This window comes from Euprymna scolopes, chromosome 17 (assembly GCF_053919585.1).
Source record: "Euprymna scolopes isolate OS-2025 chromosome 17, ASM5391958v1, whole genome shotgun sequence".
Lineage (NCBI taxonomy): Eukaryota > Metazoa > Mollusca > Cephalopoda > Sepiida > Sepiolidae > Euprymna > Euprymna scolopes.
The window spans coordinates 75,552,932-75,563,759 of record NC_136498.1 but is presented as its reverse complement, the minus strand read 5'-3'; positions in this window follow the sequence as shown (position 1 = coordinate 75,563,759).

Genomic DNA, 10,828 nt, shown 5'->3' with positions numbered 1-10,828 from the left:
CGGCCCGTAACAGTGTTATAAAATTCATAATGATCGGTTAATTAGTATGACGAGAATCCTGTACATACAAAAAATAAAACGTTATCTATCTATCTATCTATCTATCTATCTATCTATCTATTATGTAAAAGAAACTTTATCCATGTGTGTGTGTGTGTGTGTGTGTGTGTGTGTGTGTGTGTGTGTGTAAGTTCGTTTTCTATGGACAATGAAACGGCTCGGCAAATTTTTCAAAAATTTCACACGCAGGTAGTTGATGTATCTGTGAGTGTTCTTACGTAGATTTTGTATTAGAATGCATCTGATAATTATCTAAAATCGACAATAAAAACATCCAATTCAAGAAGAACAGTCCAATTTTGACCAAAGTTAACACATTTATACAACCTTACATCACAAGCGCATTTCACATGTTTTATCACTGCACGAGCAGAAAGGTTCAACCTATAAAACTTACTATAGATTCATTTATAAGACAGGGGCGCGTTCGAAACAAATGGTTCTTTTCAAAGCACAATTGAACGATGGCACTTGACTTTTGAACGTTTAACTTTAATTCAAGTGATTATGTAAAAATTATTTATTAAAAAAATGAACAGTTGGTTCTTTGATAGACAGGGGCGCATTCGAAAGGAATGTTTCTGTTTAGATCACAATCGACCCAGGATACTTGACTTTTGCATTTTAAACTTTAATTCAAACCATTATATATAAAATAATTTTATAAAACCAACAGTAGATCCTTTACAGTGCAATGTAGCCTACAATATATTGTTAACTAAGTTACTGTGAGTTGGCATGTGAAAGTTCTTCACGGTACACTGCGATGGTGTCCTTGAATAGAGCAAGCAATAATATATATATATATATATATATATATATATATATATATATTTAAATAAGGGGGTAGTCACCAACAATGTGTATTTTTTAACATTATTTTATTATTCCGTGTCTTGGTTTTTCATTGAGAATTATGTTTGGATCATTGTAATAATGTTTTTAAATCATTGAAATCGTTTTTACGCGTTTCAGACGTTCTGTGAAGCGTCCTCGTCAGAAATTATTTTCAAATGTGTTGGAAATGTAAAAATGGCATTTTCGTAGTTCATTTGAGGTGTTTCCAAGGGGTGGAGGCGTGTAAGTGTCTAATATTCATTGGCATGTTTAATTTTTATTACTCTTTTATTGGGCTTGTCGAGGCCTCTGACCTCGGCTGTAGTCACTCTTGTGTTTTTCCCCCTTTTCCTTTAGGGTAGGGTGTGTGTGTGTGTGTGTGTGTGTGTGTGTGTGTGTGTGTGTGTGCGTGTGTGTGTGTGTGTGTGTATATATATATTAGTGTTGAGACGATTACTCAGAATCGGAATCGGGAATCGGAACTTTTGGTGTATCAGAATCGGTATTGGAATTAGAAAAAAAAAATTATCTATTTTCTGATGCCTAAAATGATTCCTTACATTGTCGTTTTTTTTATTTGATTTTGCTTAAAACAAATTCTATCACAGCTAGTAGTAATGATAAGATAATAAACATTTTAAATTAACAGTAAAACACAAATCTATAGTTTATCCCTAATTTTTTACGCCTGAGCAAATATCTGCACATTGAACATGTGTTTTTACAGTAATTGGGGGAAAAAGCAACAGGATAGTTAAATATTTCGAGATTTATAAAGAATCACGATCGAAATCTGTAAGTGTATCGGAATCGGGAATATAGCACGGAATCGGAAAATATTAGAATCATCTCACCACATATATATATATATAATATGTATATGCATGCATGTATGTATGTATGTATTATGTATGTATGTATGTATGTTATGGTCAAGTCATGTCATATGCTACTGGTACCATGTAACCCAGTACTACCTGCCTCACGGTCGGGTCACCAGCGACTAAACTGGTTCCCCCACCAGACTTGTTTGGTAAGGAGGGCGGCTAGTCTCCCTGAAGGATTAAAAACAAGACCTTCCAAAGGGCGAATGAACTCTTTTTCTGGGTCCATGACCAACTAGCACCGTGTATATTTGTGTGTGTGTGTGTGTGTGTGTGTGTGTGTGTGTGTGTGTGTGTGTGTGTGTGTGTGTATACGTGTATTGGGGTAGAGAGGGCTCCCGTAAGCCGTGGTGAAGGCAACCTTTCTAGGAGAAGCAAATCTCTGGTTTAAAAAACCATAAAGCGGAAGACCAGTACCCGCATTAAGCTGGTCTGCAGTTTAATTTGTTGCTGGCTATCTTGCTCTTACTTGTTGCTGGATCTCAACATTTTGAACCGAGAGAGAGACTTAGCTGTCGTACAAAGCTAAGACTCTGTAACATCATCTTTGTATAGATACTCCCTCAGGCATTTGGGCTCATGGACTTTAAGTGTCTGAGGGAGTGGCACTCGTCTGACAAGACGTTGCAATCATCATGTATGTATATCTATATATGCATGTATGTATATCTATATATGCATGTATGTATATAATATATATATATAAATATATATATATATATATATATATATATATATATATATATAATGAAATCAAATGAAATTCAATGTTTACCTGATAAGCAATGGTAAAATTTTATATAATATAAATACCAAGTATTTATATATAGATATTTGAATCCCAACCAAATAAAAAAGCTCAATACACAAATAATAGAGAGTAGAGTAAATTTTCCCTTATATATATATATATATATATATATATATATATATATATATATATATATATAGTCTTTGTATAGTGAATGGTTCAAAGATGAATTTACAATGTTTATAAGATAGTGTATAATAATCAATAGAGCTGTATTATAATATATCTTTTCGATACACAGATTTTGGGCTATAAACATATAAACGCATACATTTTCAGCTGTGAAAGACGAATTAATTCAATACTAACGGATAGTTTAGTTGCTGGGGACGAAGTTGGTGGAAAATATATTAATATATATTACCCCTTAATCAATTACCTGAGTGAAATGTGCTCCTCATAACTTTAATTGTTGAACTAAATCTTATGTCTGTACCGTCTATTTTTAGACGCCATTGCCAGGTAGAACGAGAATTATTCTACGCTTTCGTTTTCCACAGTTCATATATTTGCATGGTATATTACTGAGACAGTTAGACAATTGTTTTTTAAGGGGAAATTATTAAGTTTATAGTAATTGCAATTATTTTTGGTTTTATTGTTAATTGTATTAATCTTTTTTTATTGTTTTCAGTATTTTACTTGCTTTATATTTCTTTCTACGTTGTCACAAAAGCTATAGTTCAGTTTTCATAATGTATTTTGATTAATATTTATTGTGTAATATTATTTCACGTACCCACACAATATATCATAAGAAATATAACATATTTTCGATTTTAGTATTTATATCAACAATTCTTAATACGTAAGTAGAGCTGCGTAGCACGTTATGAATATATTTATATATATATATACACTTCTTTTAACTTACCACACACACACACACACACACACACACACACACACACACACACACACACACACACATATATTATATATAAAACGGGGAGAAAAAAAGAAAGGATAATAGTGAAGAATACGTATACAAATCTACGTGTTTATTTGTACTTGCGCTTCTGTCTATGGATGTGCGATGCGATTATAATGTTAATTGCCAGCAGACATTAATACTGAAACAGACAACATAACGTAATGGTGTCTTTAACAAGTTCTTCTCGTTTTCCTTTTTTTCTAGTTTCCTTTTTCTTTTAAAACCTGAAATGACGAGAACATAACATAAAAAAAAAAAAGAAAAAACAGAAGAAAACCAAAGTTTCCCGACATTTTTCGTTTTGTAAAAATTTCTCTCAGGATGCGTCCTCGCACCACCAGTTGACGTTTTATCCGTCAGCCTGTCAAGCTTCCAGTTTGAAAATGCCCTTTGGACGCATGTTATTTTAAATCGCTTCAATATTTCTATAATCCGTTAATATGTCTTTTATAATTTCATTTGAAATAATATTTGCTTGCTCCGCTTATACGTGCATTTGTGTTTCCGTGCGTTATTACTGATTCATTTTCAAATATTGTTCTTGTTTGTCTGTCACGCTAAAGCGTAGAGCAGTATATTTGTATATCTATTAATGTTATTATTAGCATTTTCATTGGCTATTACTGTTTAATTTTCTGTATTTTATTTTGTATGCTTGCAATAACATTCTCGTCTCTCGGTAACGTTGTTGTTTTATATAGCGAATATGACACTCTGTCACATTTATCTTTGTAATAACATTTATCAGTATGCCGAGCTTAATGTCGAAATAGGATTTTCTTCTCTTTTCGCTGTAAAGTTTTAAATAGTTGAGTTCGTCGATCTATCAGTCTTAAATTGTAAACAGCATTTTCGTTAGTCTTACTATTAAAATAATATTGCCATTAGTCATTACTAGCGCTATGACAACAGCATATTCTTTTCCTTGTTTTGATTCTCAGGTATATATCCATTGTTATCTTATGTGTTTTTATGTAGAGTGATGTGGTTCTCGGTTGATTAATTGTGTCTAACTGTGTCGGATATATACCGAGAGTCCAAAAATTGAAAAGAATATGCTGTTGTCATAGCCCTAGTAATTACTACTTAATTTTTGCAATAGGATTTCAGTTTTTCATCCAAGCCATCATTTAAAATAGCATTTTCTTATTCTGTTAAATTTATGTTTGACCTGATCCTATTAGATCGGTCTGTCAGAAGATACCAGCTTCCCGAGCTAAAATGCACGAAACATAGATTTTATTGTTTTTTTTCTTCCATTTTCAAAGCTTCATAATATTCTGCAAAGCCAAACAAAAACAAACTTTTTTTCTATATAACAACCACACCGTACAAAAAAATAAAAAATAAATAAAGTATCTGGCCTTCGGGTTCATATCCAAGTGTAGTATCTGTTCTGATGTTACACTTTAATTATTTTGTCCTTAGTCAATGCAGGGGAAACCTTTTTATACTAATCTTCTCTTTCTATTCTATCTTCTACTATTCTCCTATATAAATAAAATGAACTCGTTTTTCCCCTCTGAGTTTGACCTTAATAGGATTAAAAAGCAAGCCATTTCATTCGAATGTAATATGCACGGACTGCAGCACAATATCTCTGGTGTGTTATAGACCTATTACCTATCCACTTCCTCGATAATCTTACATCCCTATATTTTTTCTGCTGAGAGTTCACGGTCAAAATCGGTTACAATCAATGGAAGTGGTAAAATCTTTTCTCTCTATAACATTCATCCCCCCCGCGACCACTTAACACCGTTGCGGATACGTCCACAGAGAACATTACGAGGAAACACCGGCTTGGCCATCTTTCCCTTTTTTTTTCTTTTCTCTTTGTGAATCGAAGGGTTAGGGTTAGGCCATCTTTTCCTTTTTTTTGTTTTTCATTTTTGTATAACGATTCGAAAGGTTACTTAGACCATCTTATTGTTCCCCCCCCATTTTTTACATCATCCCGGCACCACGGATTACATCTTCACCAATATTCTCAGATACATTAATTCTTATCCCACGTTTAATCTTACGTTGCTTAATGTCATAGTTCTCTTACAGAAATCCGTGCTCCTCCGCATTACAACTACAGTTAACACAGAGAAAATCGCGTTTATTAAAAAAAAACACAAAACGAACTAACCTTCGATTCCAGGTTTTACAACAAACACTAACAGTCAGCCGCCAGCGTTCTTCAAATGTTGAAACGATTACTCGACTTTATATTTTATTCACTGGATTTTTTCCTTCTGTTATCTTTACAGTAATTTTTAAGGTGATACTAAGCGGGGGCTGACTTCTTATTTTCGGATTAGTTACTTATTCATTATTTATTTCTTTACATTGAATTTCTGCGAGTTTCATTAGCCCAATTACAAAAACGCTAGCTAAATGGAAGCAGACGGCATTCCCATTGGAAAAAAGCGACACCAAAGATAACAATACAAAAAAGAAAACAAAACAAAACAAATAACAAACCGTTGTACTTACACCTAACAATTATACGATTAAAAATATTATATTGCAGAAAACAAACCAACAATAAAAAAAACAAAAAAAAATACTAAAATGAAATAAACATATTTACATTTTACACGGTAATTTTTTTTTTTAATTTGCACTTGAATTTTTTACAATTTCTTGTATTTGTTTGTTTGTTTGGTTTTTCTTTTTTGTTGTTGGCAGTAGTCTGCGGCTGGCACCGATGATCGCTGGTCTCGCCCGATCCATGCTTGACGGGAATTCACGAGAATTCGGGTCAATTTATGCAGGACAACCTTCATTTACTTTTCTCGGGGGGGGGCCCTAAACACCTACAAATGATTTTTAAACACCCTTTCTTACATTTTCCCCCAGTTATTACACATATTTTGGCCATTTTGTTTGCCGGGGGAGGGGCAAATAAATAGTTTTATTTCTTCGCCAGAACGGGGGTAGTGGAAACATCCAGAATAATGTCATTTTTTTCCGTAAAAATTAGCCACTGACAGAACTCTGATTGTTTTCCATTTCTCCCGCAATAAAAACAAATTAAACATAAATCATTACCGTTTTGTTTACAAAATAAAGTCCGCTGCTTGAATTTACAGAAAATTTACTCCCGTCATATATTAGCTAAATCGTTTCATAAAGTAGTAAACTCCTACATTTCATTCAATATTTTAAATGTTGAAATTATTCCTTTGGTCGGAACCATAGAGGGGGATCTATAAATATAAAAGCGAAAATGTGTGTGTGTGTGTGTGTGTGTGTGTGTGTGTGTGTGTGTATTTAATTTGCCCGAATTTATCAGCTCGCCGCGTTTTCGAAAAGCGAAAGTGAATGATTTGGCTTGCAGCGCACACTAGATCAGACACCACACCACTTCCTCGCACCTGTTTATTTCGCTTCATAAACCTTCATCAAACACCCTTATCATTTCCTCTCCCTCGAGACCCAGATGGTTAGGTGACTGGATTTTTCCCCTTTCGTTTCCACCTTCGTGTCAAGGCTTCGGGGTTCAATCCTAGCTTCCGACCAAAACTTTTTTCTTTACACCTCTTAATTTACACACACACACACACACACACACACACACACACACACACACACACACACACACACACCCAAACACCCGGGAAACGCCGGGTACCCCCGCTAGTATATAATATATTTATATATTATTATTATTATTATACAAATATATAATATATTTATATATTAGTATATAATAATGTATTTATCATATATTAAGTATATATATATATATATATATATATATATATATATATATATATATATATATAAAATGCATTTATATATTAGTATATAATAATATATTTATTATATACTAATATATAATATATTTTTGCTTACTGCCAGAGTGCCCTTTTTGGACATTAAACGCAAATAAATACAAAAAAAAAATTAATTAATTTTGGAAGATAGAAAGAACTTGAAGCATAAAAACTTTGTTACAACATTACTAGATCCGATAGTTAACAATTCGAAAAATGTTGGTATGCCATAAACCAACCAAATCAAACACCATGAATAAATATTTGTTCATAGAAAGAACTTGAAGCATAAAAACAGTTTTCCAGTTTTCTAAAATGACTGCATTCGGCATTAAATAACTCGAAAAGGGTTTATATGCCGTAAAATAAAATTGTCATCGGCCATTGCTGCTTCAGTTTCCAATATGATTTTCGTTCATCTGGGAAGCCAAAACTTCAAATAATGTCCGTTGATTGGTTACCCTTATATTTGTAAATACCGTATGTTAGTCACGCCTAAGTTTGAAATAGCACTTTAATTAGTCTGTCACACTTTAAGTTTAAATAAGATTTTCTGTTGGTCTGTTAAACTTTAGTTTGAAATGGAAAACATTGCATTATTAATAACTAGCGGGGCATGTGGAAATTCTACAGGGGACTCATTCATATGTAATATATTGATGTTGCCATTCTGTAGATGTTCAGTGTAAATGGAGACGCTCTATTATTGTAGTTTTTTGTTAAAACTGCAAAAGTATTTATCTAAGCTAGCACGAACGCCCGGCAAAGCCCAGTCGTTAAGTACGCTTAGATATGATATTTTAATTCTTGCAGATTTTGTATATATTATAGAATTAATGTTCTATCGATTTTTATATATGATAAAGTTGCGATTTCAAAAATAAAATATATCCATATAAATTGGGTGTATTAGCTAGAATCGAAACCGAAATAATATATACATAACTTGAGTTCCTTCAGCAATAATCGAAACCGAAGAATTTTTGAAAAAATTATTTATAAAAAAATAGATAGCTTAAGTGCCATCACCTATAATCTATAGTATAAAGGCCAAGAATCTGTTAAAATGTATGCATGTATGTATGTACGTATGTATGTATGTGTGTGTGTATGTATGTATGTATACTAAACTGGTTCCCCCACCAGACTTGTTTGGTGAGGAGGGTGGCTAGTCTCCCTGAAGGATTAAAAACAAGACCTTCCAAAGGGCGAATGAACTCTTTTTCTGGGTCAACGGCCAACTAGCACAGTGTATATTTGTGTGTGTGTGTGTGTGTATATATATATATATATATATATATATATATATATATATATATATATATATATATATATATATGTGTGTGTATTGGCGTGGAGAGAGCTCCCGTAAGCCGTGGTGAAGGCAACCTTTCTAGGAGAAGCAAATCTCTGATTTAAAAAACAAAGCGGGAGACCAGTACCCGCATTAAGCTGGTATGCAGTTTAATTTGTTGCTGGCTATCTTGCTCTTGCTTGTTGCTGGATCTCAACATTTTGAATCGAGATAGAGGCTTACAAAGCTAAGACTCTGTAACATCATCTTTGTATAGATACTCCCTCAGGCATTTGGGCTCATGGATTTTAAATGTCTGAGGGAGTGGCACTCGTCTGACAAGACGTTGCAATCATCATGTATGTATGTATGTATGTATGTATGTATGTATGTATGCCTTGCAAAAACTTTCGACTGGGGTGACGGATTTTTACGAGATCCGTAGCGTTTTGAAGCCCGACCCTTCGGACGACAAATACCGAAAAATTGGCCAAAAATATTAATTCCTTCGCCCTCAACTGAGAGAGGTCGCTTTTTCGCTGCTATTTTCGAAAGTCATCCCCTATTTTCGATTGTTTACACTAAATTTAAACCTACATCACTTCCGGTTGGGCGATAGGCGCAAACAGCTAACGCGTCAGTTGTTTTTTTGTTTTTTTTTTAAATTTTCCTTTCCTCTTTCGCGGAACGCCTGCCTACTACCTTTTTTTGCGCTCGCAATTTTCATTTTTTGTTCGTTTTTGTTTTGCTCAATCAACACATTTACACACACCTCCACTCTCTTTTCCGCCTTGCCTCACGGGTTCGAGCCAGCCTGCCTACTACAACTTTTTTTTTCTTTTGCTCAACACACACCTCTAAACACCCGGGAAGCTCCGGGCACCCAGACTAGTTTGTTATTTTTGCACCACTCTACTATTATGACATCAGTGCAATGCACAGTGAATTATTAATAGGAATTAGTAGTTAATACAAAAATGATTACAATCAGTTTAGCATAAAGAACTCATTCTAACTTAACGTGCTAAAACCTTTGTCAGCTCTAAAATGTTTAGTTCAATGCATAATTATCAAATTTACTTTGACGCGAAAAGAAACTAATCTTCTATAATATAAATCTCACCTGTCTGTTTAAATGTATGTATGTATGTACGTTTGTATGTCTGCCTAAAACTTTCGACAGAAGCTACGGATTTTCACGAGATTGGTATCGTTTTGAAGCTCGACCCTTCGGGCGAAAATATTGAAAAATTGGCTAAAAACATTAATTCCTTCACCGTCAACTGGCCTCTTTTCTACAGGAAGGGGTCGCTTTTTTATCGCCGATATTTTCGAAAGCCTTCCCCTCTTTTCGATTGACTAGCCTTAATTTAAATCTACGCCACTTCCTGTTTGGCGATGGGCGCAACAGCAAAGGCGTAACCTTTATTTTTCAGGTTCTTTTCCCCCATTCGCGGTACGGGTTGGAGCCCGCCTACCTACGACCTTTTTTTTTCTTTTGCTCAACACATACCTCCAAACACCCTGGCAACGCCGGGCATCCATGCTAGTCTTGACGAATTCTTGGTAAAATTATTTATGACAAAAAATGGAAGTACCTAACAATTAAACGACCCGGATGTAAGCGTGACACAGTAAATAACACACACGCTATCGTCGACGTCGTCGTCGTCGTATCATCATCATCATCATCATCATCATCATCATCATCATCATCATCATCATCATCATCATCATCACGACTTCTACTACTACTACTACTACTACTACTACTACTACTACTCATGAGTAAAGACGATGCAATTACCTGAGTCCGAAAATGAAATCTTCTGGTTTTCAGTCACAATTTCTACAATTTAAGCTATTTTGATTTTCTAGTCTTTTAAAGAAGATTTTCGTCAGACTACCAGAATTAATTTTCGTTAATTTGCAACAGTTTGACATGGTATTTTCGTAAGTCTGTCGTGCAACTTGAATGCCTACTAGTGAGAAGTTAAATGTCTACTGGTGAGAACATGAATAGTTACTAGATACTATCATCGAGTGTCTAAGGTCTCTATGTACAGGGATTTGACGGGACAGCCTGGTATAAGAATACCTTTCCCTACAAGTGAACCCTGACTAAATATTCAAAATCACATAGTATTCGCAGCAAAAATAAGATCTCCTCGGTATGGTTAACCCACACTGGCTTTTACAGGGAATAGCGCACCTTCTCCAAATGATCTTATCTTAAAT